The sequence below is a fragment of the Lates calcarifer genome, linkage group LG7_1 (genome assembly GCF_001640805.2).
Source record: "Lates calcarifer isolate ASB-BC8 linkage group LG7_1, TLL_Latcal_v3, whole genome shotgun sequence".
Lineage (NCBI taxonomy): Eukaryota > Metazoa > Chordata > Actinopteri > Centropomidae > Lates > Lates calcarifer.
In genome coordinates this window covers 15,418,944-15,429,795 of record NC_066839.1, presented here as the reverse complement: position 1 = coordinate 15,429,795, position 10,852 = coordinate 15,418,944, and positions in this window count along the sequence as shown.

Genomic DNA, 10,852 nt, shown 5'->3' with positions numbered 1-10,852 from the left:
ATATCCTCTGGCGCACGGTGCATCAGAGCTGGGTGAAATCATGGTCAGAAGACGTCTCCGCCGCTTGGGTCTAAATTGGCCAGCTCTGAACTTCGAGCTTCAGAAGATGGCCTGTGGTAACAAGTGGGAGGAGGTGAAGCCCCGACAAATATGCAGTACCAATCACTCATTAAGTTTACAGGGGGGATGCTACTGCTCACAGGATGAGGAGGGAGATTGTAAAATCAGGCGGGTTGTGAATATTCAAATATACATATGTCTCACGTGAATATTTATGTCATCCATCTACGAAACGAGTGGAGTGACTGCAATATCAGAGAACACAGATGGCTGAGAGGCATGACTTGGAAGCCTTGTAATAAATTAGAACATTTCTGATATGAGGAAAACAGACTGACTCTTCAACTAATTGCCTAAAAATACAGATAAAAGGAGACACTGCAGCCTGAAGTCGCAATATATATCCAATATTGGATTGGGAAACATATCACAAAGAAATACTGCCAGTTTAGACGGATGAAACCAGATGGGGTAATCACACAATTAATCTATTTGTTACCTGCATCACCCCGAAGCTACATGATACAATCCAGACTAAATTACACCAATTAGGTTGCTGTGATAGAGCTAGGTGCTCTTCGTCTTCGTCCCCCTAATTAGTTATTTTTGTGTTGCAATTTTTCCTAATTGAAAATGTCAGCAAAATGCATTTACCACAAACAAAGCGTAGCTAATTTTGCTGTGGAACAATGGCAGACATGAGAAATGAATTAGCCCGGATGACATGTATGTGTGAGCATAGTGTGGGTGAATATGTGTGTGTATGCGCAGTATATGTGTGTGAGCGTAGCATGTGTTGCCAGTGGGCACGGTGGTGTGTTTGCACTTTGCAGTATGATTCAGGAGTGGTTTTACAGAAACAAATGCATCAACATCTTCAACCGGAACTGACCAGTTCTGCTTTTAAAAGGCCATTAAGGTTATTCTGCACATTAAGCCCATTAATTACATTTGTGTATACATTACTGCTGACCATTCTCTAAGTAATTCCACACATTGATTTCCTTTTCCATGGCCACTGCTTTCCATATTTTTCAGTTAACTCTCACAGAGGTGTTCACTGAGACACAGTGAACATTTATTCACCTTTTCTTTTTGTAGAAAATAAAGTTAACATTATGTAGTAATGATGCAACAATTGACCAATTAGAGCTTAGTAGGTGGGATTAATAAGGGGACAGCTTCCTGCATAGCTAGCTATGTATCTTGGTACTTTTGTGAAAATAGTGACAACAAAAACTGTGACAAGGGTGGATGAAATTAACGCAGCTGTATAAGATGTTGTAAGTTGGCTTACAGTAATAAAAACTCTTAAACTGATATTTTTTATCTGATCAAGTTGAAAAACATTGAGTTAACTGCTCCTAGTGCTACTACAGCTTCAGTGTCAAGTGCAAATGAAATTGGCAGGGCTACTCGGTACAGATTGGTTACGGCAAAACAAAACAAAATACTTCCCCTTCAAACAAGAAATTGACATGAATACAATGTCAGGATAAAGTGAAACTAATTGTTAATTTAGTCTGATATTCAGCCTAATGACAACTGCCACTCCAGCAGGTTTTGCAGGCTATAACAACATTATGCTGCCTGTGTGCGTACTTGTTAGTAGCTGTAAAAATAATTTTTGGTGTCATTGCTCAGATGTCTGAAGTCGGTTATGAACAGCAACCGATTTAGTAACCAAGTCAAAGTCACACTGTGTCTGCAGTGTCTCTATTTGCTCCTAATGTGTTTGATTTTCCAATATCAAATTATGCTTCTAAGCTTCAAACTCTCAATGCACTGCAATGAACAATGTCCCTGCCATGTGACACAAGAGAATGTTTATCATTAAAAAAATAAAGGTGACAACAATGTTCACTCTGATAGAGTGCTTAGTTTGAGCTAATTTCAAACCTCTGTAGATTGATTTTCATATTAATTCATCAGATTAAAATGAATGGAGACATGTAACTGACCAAAACCTACTATTTCTTTAAGTAACTGGACTTAGAGGAACAAAATGTAAATATCTAAGTTGAAAAATCAGACAGAAGATATTGTATCTATATTACATAGGCCAGATATGGCTACATGGAAATTAATTCTACCTGCCACTTGAGTTGACTTGACTAGGCCTCAACCTAACCTTGTCATTCCCCCATGGCGCTCACCACAGTCGACCCTTCTCCCATTTTATACTCTCAGGGGTAAAATGCACGTGGCCTTTATTCAATCTAGCTCCTGATCATGCAGATAATGACTTTAGAGAGCCAGTTAGGCTGAGGGACAGGAGGAAGCTGTGTACGCGTGACAGCCAGCAGACGGGATAAAGAGACGTTTGGCCCTGCCAGGGTGATGAGCTGAAGGCGTTCATATTCAGCAGGAAGCGTCTTGCAAAATAATGTAGCCAGCTCCAACTCGTGGACTGTGTGTCAGCACATGTGTGTGGATTTACTGTCAATGTGCCTTTGTGAAGCAGCAGTACAAATACTCGTGGGGGCTGCAGTGTAGAGATTTTTGCTGAACTCAAATGGTGTCATATGTAATATTCACAAACACAGCCATGGGTAAGGTCAACCCTCCTTTCTATGTCATTAAAAAAAAAACAGATGAACTCGAACATACTGTAAAATACAGTAGTGCTGCAGCTTTCCCTGAATCTGCAAACTGTACTTGTGTACAGTAGATTTAGCGCATGAGTGGTAATGGAGGTCATTTCCTATAAAGTCACAACTAGGCAGAATTGTTCTGACACACACTTGTGTTAACTCTAAAATGTCAGAGTAAATTTACTCATTCCCTCCGTCTGTCTCCTTTTATTTCATACCCTCTTTCTTTCCAGTGCTCTCTTTCTTGCTTGCATGGGAAATCTAATGGGATGCTCGTCCTCCAGAGATGACACAATTTCCTTCTTCTCACACTTGAGTCCCCCAGTCAACATCTCTCACTCTAAATTATAGCTAGGTAATGTTAGACCTTACCCTCATTACCAGCCGTAATCACGGATGGAGAGAGGTGGCTAACATATGCATATGGAGAGAAAGTGGCCGACAAGTAGGGTGCAACACATGCAAATTCCTCATTTTTACTTGAAACTGAAGCTGTTTGAAACTACACTCTTTTCCTTACTCTTAACCTGAAATTAAGTGAAAAACCACTTGAATGTGGCTTGAATAGAGATGAAAGTTATCATCTTGTTTTCATATATTCTTTCTGTATGCTGATTTTCTGAAGTTGACCCACAGTATCAAAGAGTTTTACTTCTACTTTTACATCCATCTTTGGCTCTCTACTCTCCAATTTAATGGAGAAGACTTGGGAGTGTTCGACTTCTCTTGTTCTTCCACTAAAAGACCAAAACTAATGATGGATTGACTGTAAAAAGTATTGTCTGTGTACACCATTACACTGGGTGACATGTGCCTTCATTAGAGTGAACATAGGCACTGTATCTATTTTGACAGTAATCCCACATACACAATCATGCTGCCATGAATACTCACTAGTGCTCCTAGTGTGTATTAATCCACAGCTTAAAATAGTCCCCAACAAATTCACTGTTTGTAAGTTTGATATGGACTATAGTTGCCCAGCTGTTTTAAATTATTAACCTTTAGAAAAATAAATAAAGGAAATGAAGCTATAGAATGTGACCTGTGTTTAGAGTAGTACAAATAGGAACAAACGGACTTGGTGCTGATTGCCAAAAAGGACTGAAAGACAGATTAACACACTGTTGGTTTTGATCTTTTAACAATAAGAAAACCAGATAACAGTGTTAGAAGATCCAGCTCAAGAGATGAGATGAGGCATCATTATCTTCATCATAATCATCGTCATCATTGTCATCATCACAATAATCATCATCACCCATCGCCCAAGGGACCTACTTGAGTACTTTATCCAAGACACAAGATGTTGTCATGCATGGTTGACACAGATATCCCACGTCCCATATGGGCCTGGAGAGCGCATTGGCCTGTTCCCGGGTAGAAGCCCAGTTTGCAGTGCAGATGGCCACAGCTGCGGTGCATTGGCGTACGCTCCGTTCTGCTCCGGGTGACCCTCCCCTGTGCCGGCCTGAGTAAACGCTGCAGCTGTGGAGCCTCTGCCACACACCACATCCACCCAGTCTCTCTCTCTCCCTCACATACACATGCATACACACAAGCAAACAAGCTGCCAGTCTCCTGGGATGTATATCTTCATCTGTGAATTCAGAGAAAAACAAACTGCCATCAGAAAGCAACATATGGCCTGCTTCTAATGGAACACATCTCTTGGGCTCTAACTGATACAGTAACACAAAGGACCCATTGGCTTGAATGTTTTGTACTGTTGTTGAGCTTCGGGTGGAATTATAACAAGTGAGACTTTTTTTGTACAATTTTCAGTTTTGCATTGTTGTTATTTCTTCCGAGGATGATATGGCTCTTGTCTTTGCCAGCCTTGAATCCCAAGGACAATTGGAAGATGGATTCGGCAGTGTAGAGAATCACAAAACTCCTTTATTTATGCATGTAGGTCGGTGAAGAACAAATTCTTATTTACAAGCATAACCTTGGAGGAGTGAATTTTCCTCCTGAGTGGGAAGGGGAGGAGATAAAAAATGACGTTCAGGAAAACAAAAACACTCTGCACTGAGGGACAATATTATAGTGATAAACAACAACATAATATCAAACTAAGAGCAGAGTGATGGCAAAACATGGTGGCAAAATAAAACGAAAGGAAGAATGAAAGGGGATTAGGCAAAAAATAATTGTAAGAATGAAGAGAGGCAACACAGAAAAACAACAGAACAGCAGGACAGTGAAATCATGAATATAATAGGTAAGCTGGGGAAAAACATCTCCACGGCATGAGACCAGTACTGAGATTTTGTGTTGCAGCACTCTCAATAAAATGTGCAAATGAAGACACCAGCGTAATAGTTAAATCAACATTCAATATTTAAAACAAACTTTTTTCCTCAGTCTGGAAACAGCACTGTTACCTTGGATACACACAGTGAAGACAAACCTGAAACTGTACTTATGCTGCTCAGACCTTGTGCACCTGACCTGCTCCACATTTACAAGAAGGCAAATCGAATTTCTGGATTTTATTGAGCTATACAAACAATAGGAGATTGTGTCATGACAGAGAGTTGGAGGTGATGGGATGTGCAAATTGGTGTCTTGTAAGCTGGGTGCTGGAAACTTGTATTACTTGTTCTGGCTGCCTGAAAACAACAGTTTGCCATGACCTAAACACCCCTGAAAAAACTGGAAACAGGAAGATGCAAATATCAAAAGGCTGTCATATGTGATTGTTGATAATCAAACCACAGGCAATAATATTACATTATGACAACCTCCACTCATCTGGGAAGATTTTCTGTAAGAGTCTGGAACCTGGCTGCACAGATTTAATCCCATTCAGCCATGTGAACAATAGTTAGGACACAGATGTTGGGTGATAAGGCTTGAAGGTGATGTTCCAATTTATTCCAAAGGTGTTGGGTTGAGGTCAGGGCTCTGTGCAGGCCAGAGCCAAATGTCAAATGAAACTATACATTAAAGATTTACATATTTAATTGGATCAAATAGGCTTGAGATTAATTGCCACAGATAGGGCAGAAAGTTATGAGAGATGGGCTGAGTCAATGTTAGTTTTGGTCTTTTCATGGGATTTCATGGCAGAAAAACATTTTGTTTTTCAGATTAATGCTGATGTTATTATTGGAAGGAGGGGAGCCAAATTTTTCCAAAACAGACCCCATGAAGAAAAAACTGGTTTTATGGACCTCACATTGTGTCATTGTCATGTTCCCCAAACCATTACCAGAAAATGGAGGCACGTTAATGCGTGAAATATGACTCTTACTCACTCACTGATACTGAAATTTGCACCCAAACCATGAAAAACACAGCCCTAGGGATTATTGGATGATTCTGAATCTCATGATTTATATCCAGTCCTAACATTCAGTGCCAGTGCAGCAAGATCTCTGTAGTGGGGTCAAAAAGTAACGATATGGAGGGTTGGAGTGGTGGATGGGTGTCAGTATTTCATTTGCCATAACCATGATTTTTCCATAATGTCAACAATGCAAAGATACTGTAAGTAACAATTGTAAAAACATTGGCAATGGTTGGCATTGGAACATAATCTGGGGCTTTGCAGAATTGTCCAATATTGACATTCTTGTCTGGGATTTTTAGAAGAATCATGGTGCAAAACACCAGCACATTTTTCTTGTTGAGTCCAAAGAGTATATGGCTTACAAAACTGTAGAATGGTTCCTTTAAACATGTAAGTTACACCATTGCATTTGAAAGTGTACAATGTTTTTAGCCCAAACTGACTCTTCATGCAGTAAGGAGGTATCAAATCGAAGCATTTTAAAGAGAGCACTCCACAAATAATGTTGTTTGGGCAATATGTATTGTATTAAAATCCTACTCTGTACCAAATTACAATACTGAATAACTGCCATATGCATCAAAGCACAGATCATACAAGAAACTACCTAGCTTTCCTGCTTGTAGCGGTTTTGTCTCTTAACATAGTTAAGTCAAGTCAGCACACACTACACTGTGAACTTTCTGCTTTATTTGCTGCCAGTTAAAGCTGAAATCAGTGCTTTCAAGTGTCTCTCAATCTAAGGGACCATGCAGGGAAAAAAAAAAAAACTCAACAATGAAGCCAAACAAATGGTTCATGTAACGCCGAGGTGTGAGAAAGGACAGGATCCATAAAAAGTGAAAACAGTGTAGTTTTTGCCATGGAAACAAGCTGATGATCTGTCTCTTTTTTTTCTTCTTTTTTCGAGTATAGTGTTAGCAGCTCTGTTTTCAAAGTAGCACTGGTTCAATACTGTGGTATGTAGCCTACATACTGCGTTTCATCTGATATGAAAAATTTAGAACATGTGTTATATCACCATCAGACCCACAGAGACATGAATATCAAAGCACATTCTCTGGATTTTGTTTCATAACACCCATCCAATTCTCTTTCTACCTCTCCCTCACTACTCACTGATGCATCATATGAATGTGTACACTGTACATGAACCTCATATGTCCATAGAAAACACAGAATAATCAATGTTGAAACAATGGCGTCAGAATAAACTAGTGCTCACGCCTCCTTTTTTCCCCCATTCTCTTCTCTCCCTCTTTTCCATCAACTCCTCCCAGCTCCCAAATGAACACAGATGCCTCCTAATAGATCCTGCTAACTCAAAGACCATCTCTGGTGTAGCCAAGACAACACAGCTTATGATATATTCCCTCTTGATATTAAAAACAAGTGGGATGAGCAGAGGGATTGTCTGGGCTCTCTTATCTTACTTCAACCCCCCCTCCCCACCCCTTTCTTCCTCCCATCCTGCCTCTCCCCTGCGCTCCCTCTTGCCTCCTCTCTTCCTCCCCCTGCTCTCCTGATCGTCATAGCGATAACACGGAGTGAGGAAGGGGGAGGGATAGCGATACAGGCTAACCCTCCCCACCACCCCATATTCCCCAAATCCCCCTGATACTGTTCTTAGATCAGCCTATTTGTTATACACAGGTTTTTTTTTCCTCATGTGCAAGGCAGGCTAAGAGAGACAAACTCCTTGTCTGACTAGTGCTAGTGTTGCCTTGTCTCTTTTTGCCACTCACAGTCTATAGGGATACGTGCGCTTGTGTGCTTGTGTATTGGCCTGTGTTAACTCTATCTGCTGAGATGTGTATGTGTTTACACTGAATGTATGTGCAAATTGGCAAATTCTACACTTTGTTTGTCGTGTGTGAACTCCATTTGCTTCTCTAAACTATCACCTGAAGGTTGAAACAACAATCAACAGCTAAGTGTTGAATATTAAGCAGGGGAAAAAAAAAGTGACAGCACTGAGAGAGGAGATCTAAAGATTTCCATATGCTGTTGTGCAGAGTTGGGGTAATAGGGCTATGGGGGTATGACACTGCCTTTCTGTCCTTGAAACCTCCCCAAGATAGAAACACAAAGACAGAAACTCTAAACAGAAATCATTCACTCAAACCACGTTTACACGTACAACAGAAATGAGATTATAATTTGATTAAGTCAGTAATGCATGTGAGACGGAGCCCATGTAAACACCATTCTCTGATTGAATTAATGAAATTTTGCTCTTAATCTATAATCATAATTATATTAAAATATGCGCAGTGCTTGGATTTTAATCCTGTTAATAGACACATTTAGATCATGTTTATCTCTTTGCCACATTACTTAAACTGTGATCAAGTTCAGTATGCTATCTGGAGGTAGAGAGGAGCTGTAGTCTGCTGGTTTGGCTGCTTCTTCTCCACATTTTTAACCCCCTGAACCAGATAAATGAAATGTTCTATCAAAACTCACAACCCTTATTCTCAGATCTACAACTCAGTAAAATCTCACCACATAGAAATGGACAGTGCAACTTACTCTTTCCAGAGACGGTAGCATCTTCTACATCCACTGTGGTTAAACATAAATAAGTCTTCTTAGAAATCCAAGAAACAAGATGCTCCTCATAATTTAAGATTTTGACTAAAAATCATCCTGTTAAGATGTTTTCTTAAGCAGTTCGGTGACTGCTGTCTCCACTGTCACAGGTACTGCTAGTAGCTGATAAAGCATGATGTTTCAAGGTGCTAATTCCCCAAAATGTAAGCAAATATAAGCTAAAACAATTGTGTCTCAAACTGTAACCCACAGGTAGCTCACTCCATGGACAAATTGCACTTCCTGGTTGCATCTCCATAGCATGATGGGAAATGTAGTTCCACATTTCAGAACATTTAGTGCAAATAGAAGTAAAAAAAAAACTAAGGAGTGACTAAATAATTTGTTTTTTCTTTGTCCATTCATATACAGATCCACAAACACCTGTGGTATGTTGACAACCTGTGAACATATTATATTATACTGACTTTTTTGAAATAACAAATAACTTTATATAACTATTTTTATTTGCCCTAGAACATGTCAATTTGCCATTTGATGGCAGGGTTAGGGTTAGACAACAGGGTAGTGACAATACATAACATGTCTACTTAAGATATAGCGACTTTGACAAAAACTAGTGGGAAAGCTAAGCAAGAAAAAAAAGCCAGGGGTTCAAGGTGTTATATGAGTACTTCACCCAGTGGTCGTTTACACTATCATCACAGCTTAGAGATGTATTAACATGCCACAGTGGTTCATAATACACTAACCAAAAAAAAAAAAAAAAAAAAAAAAAAAAACAGCTCTTAGAAATGAGGCCTAACAGTATTACACAAACAATGAATTCATTTCCTTTCTGTGTTATGTAGTGGCTCAAACCTGTGAAGGCCTGTGTGCTTCTGCTTATTTTTGAGTGATAAGCTCTTATCACAACACTTCCTGTCAGAGGTGATGTTCATACATCAATATCACAACCAATCAATAGCACATACAGTACTACACTATGTCAAACAACACTCTTTTAAATGAACTGAATGGCTCAGTCGGTTTTCTTTTGTTTTTATCTGTCACTCACAGTGGAGAGACAGAGGTAATCAATTGAACAGTCAAATGACTGATCAATTGATAGCCACTGGACTTCAGTGAGTCACAAATTACTGACAAATGTTCTCCAATGCCCCAACTGTCAGTCATAACAAACCAGCTGCTTACAGCACAGCCAATTACAATTAGAATGTTTGACTGACAGTCAATCATGAAATGGTGTGGGCTAAAATGCAGGTTGTCACTATGATGCAAAACAAGACTGGGTGCAAAACAAACAAACAAACAAAAAATTGTACAATTAAGCATATGATTTTAAATGTGATTACATATGGAACCATTCTCTATGTGCATGTCAACATAAAAATAACATAAATAGGCTTTTGAAAATCTATCCTTCATGGTGAAAGCACCATGCAACATTTAGGGGGAAGTGCCCTTTAAAAGATTATTTTCAAGACACACATTGTGATACTATGCATTCACAGTGGAAAAAAAGACATTAACATGTGATAGAGTGGATGTGTAAAACCAATAACGCTCAGAAGCTGCAAAAAGAAATAAAATCTGAGATCAGAGCTACTGTCTCCAAATAATACACACACTCCACCAAATAGACTAGAGACAAGAAAAGCCTTTGCCACTTAACAGCATGGATGCACACTTACCCTCACACACACACACACACACACACACACACACACACACACACACACACACACACATACATCCCAGCAGCCAGTTGTTCCCTGCTTTGCATAAACCAATAATGTAATGGAGAGAAAGCAATTCCCTGATGAACACTGTTATGAATAATTTAAAATAACACAGCTGAAAACCATCTCAAACTTTTAAACTCGCTCCGATCACACATTCAAAAAGTCCATAAAGAAATTTAATGGCAGTCAATAGATGTAATGTTGTAGAATCATTGTACAAATAAGATGAGTTGCTTGCATTTACATCCAATTGAATTCAATAAGTCTGAGCTGGTTTGATTTTTGCTGTGATGGATTGTAGTCGTGCCTGCTAAGCTGCTCAGTGAGCTTGTGGTTCTGCTCTGCATTGTGGGTACTGGTAACAGGGTACAGCCAGCTTTGCCTCAGGGATGAAATGACCGTGTTAAGAAGAGAGCAGGTCGGAGATAAGAAAATATCTTTGTACAGTGGACATGTATGTGCTGCGAGCATGTATAGATAAAGATGCAGATAAATAAAATAGGGTGGTACCAGAGTTAAAAACAGCAAAGGTTTGCTCCATGAAGGGAGCTCGCAGTCAGCATTATCAAGTCATGGGTGCGGTCTGTTCCTGATACACTGTC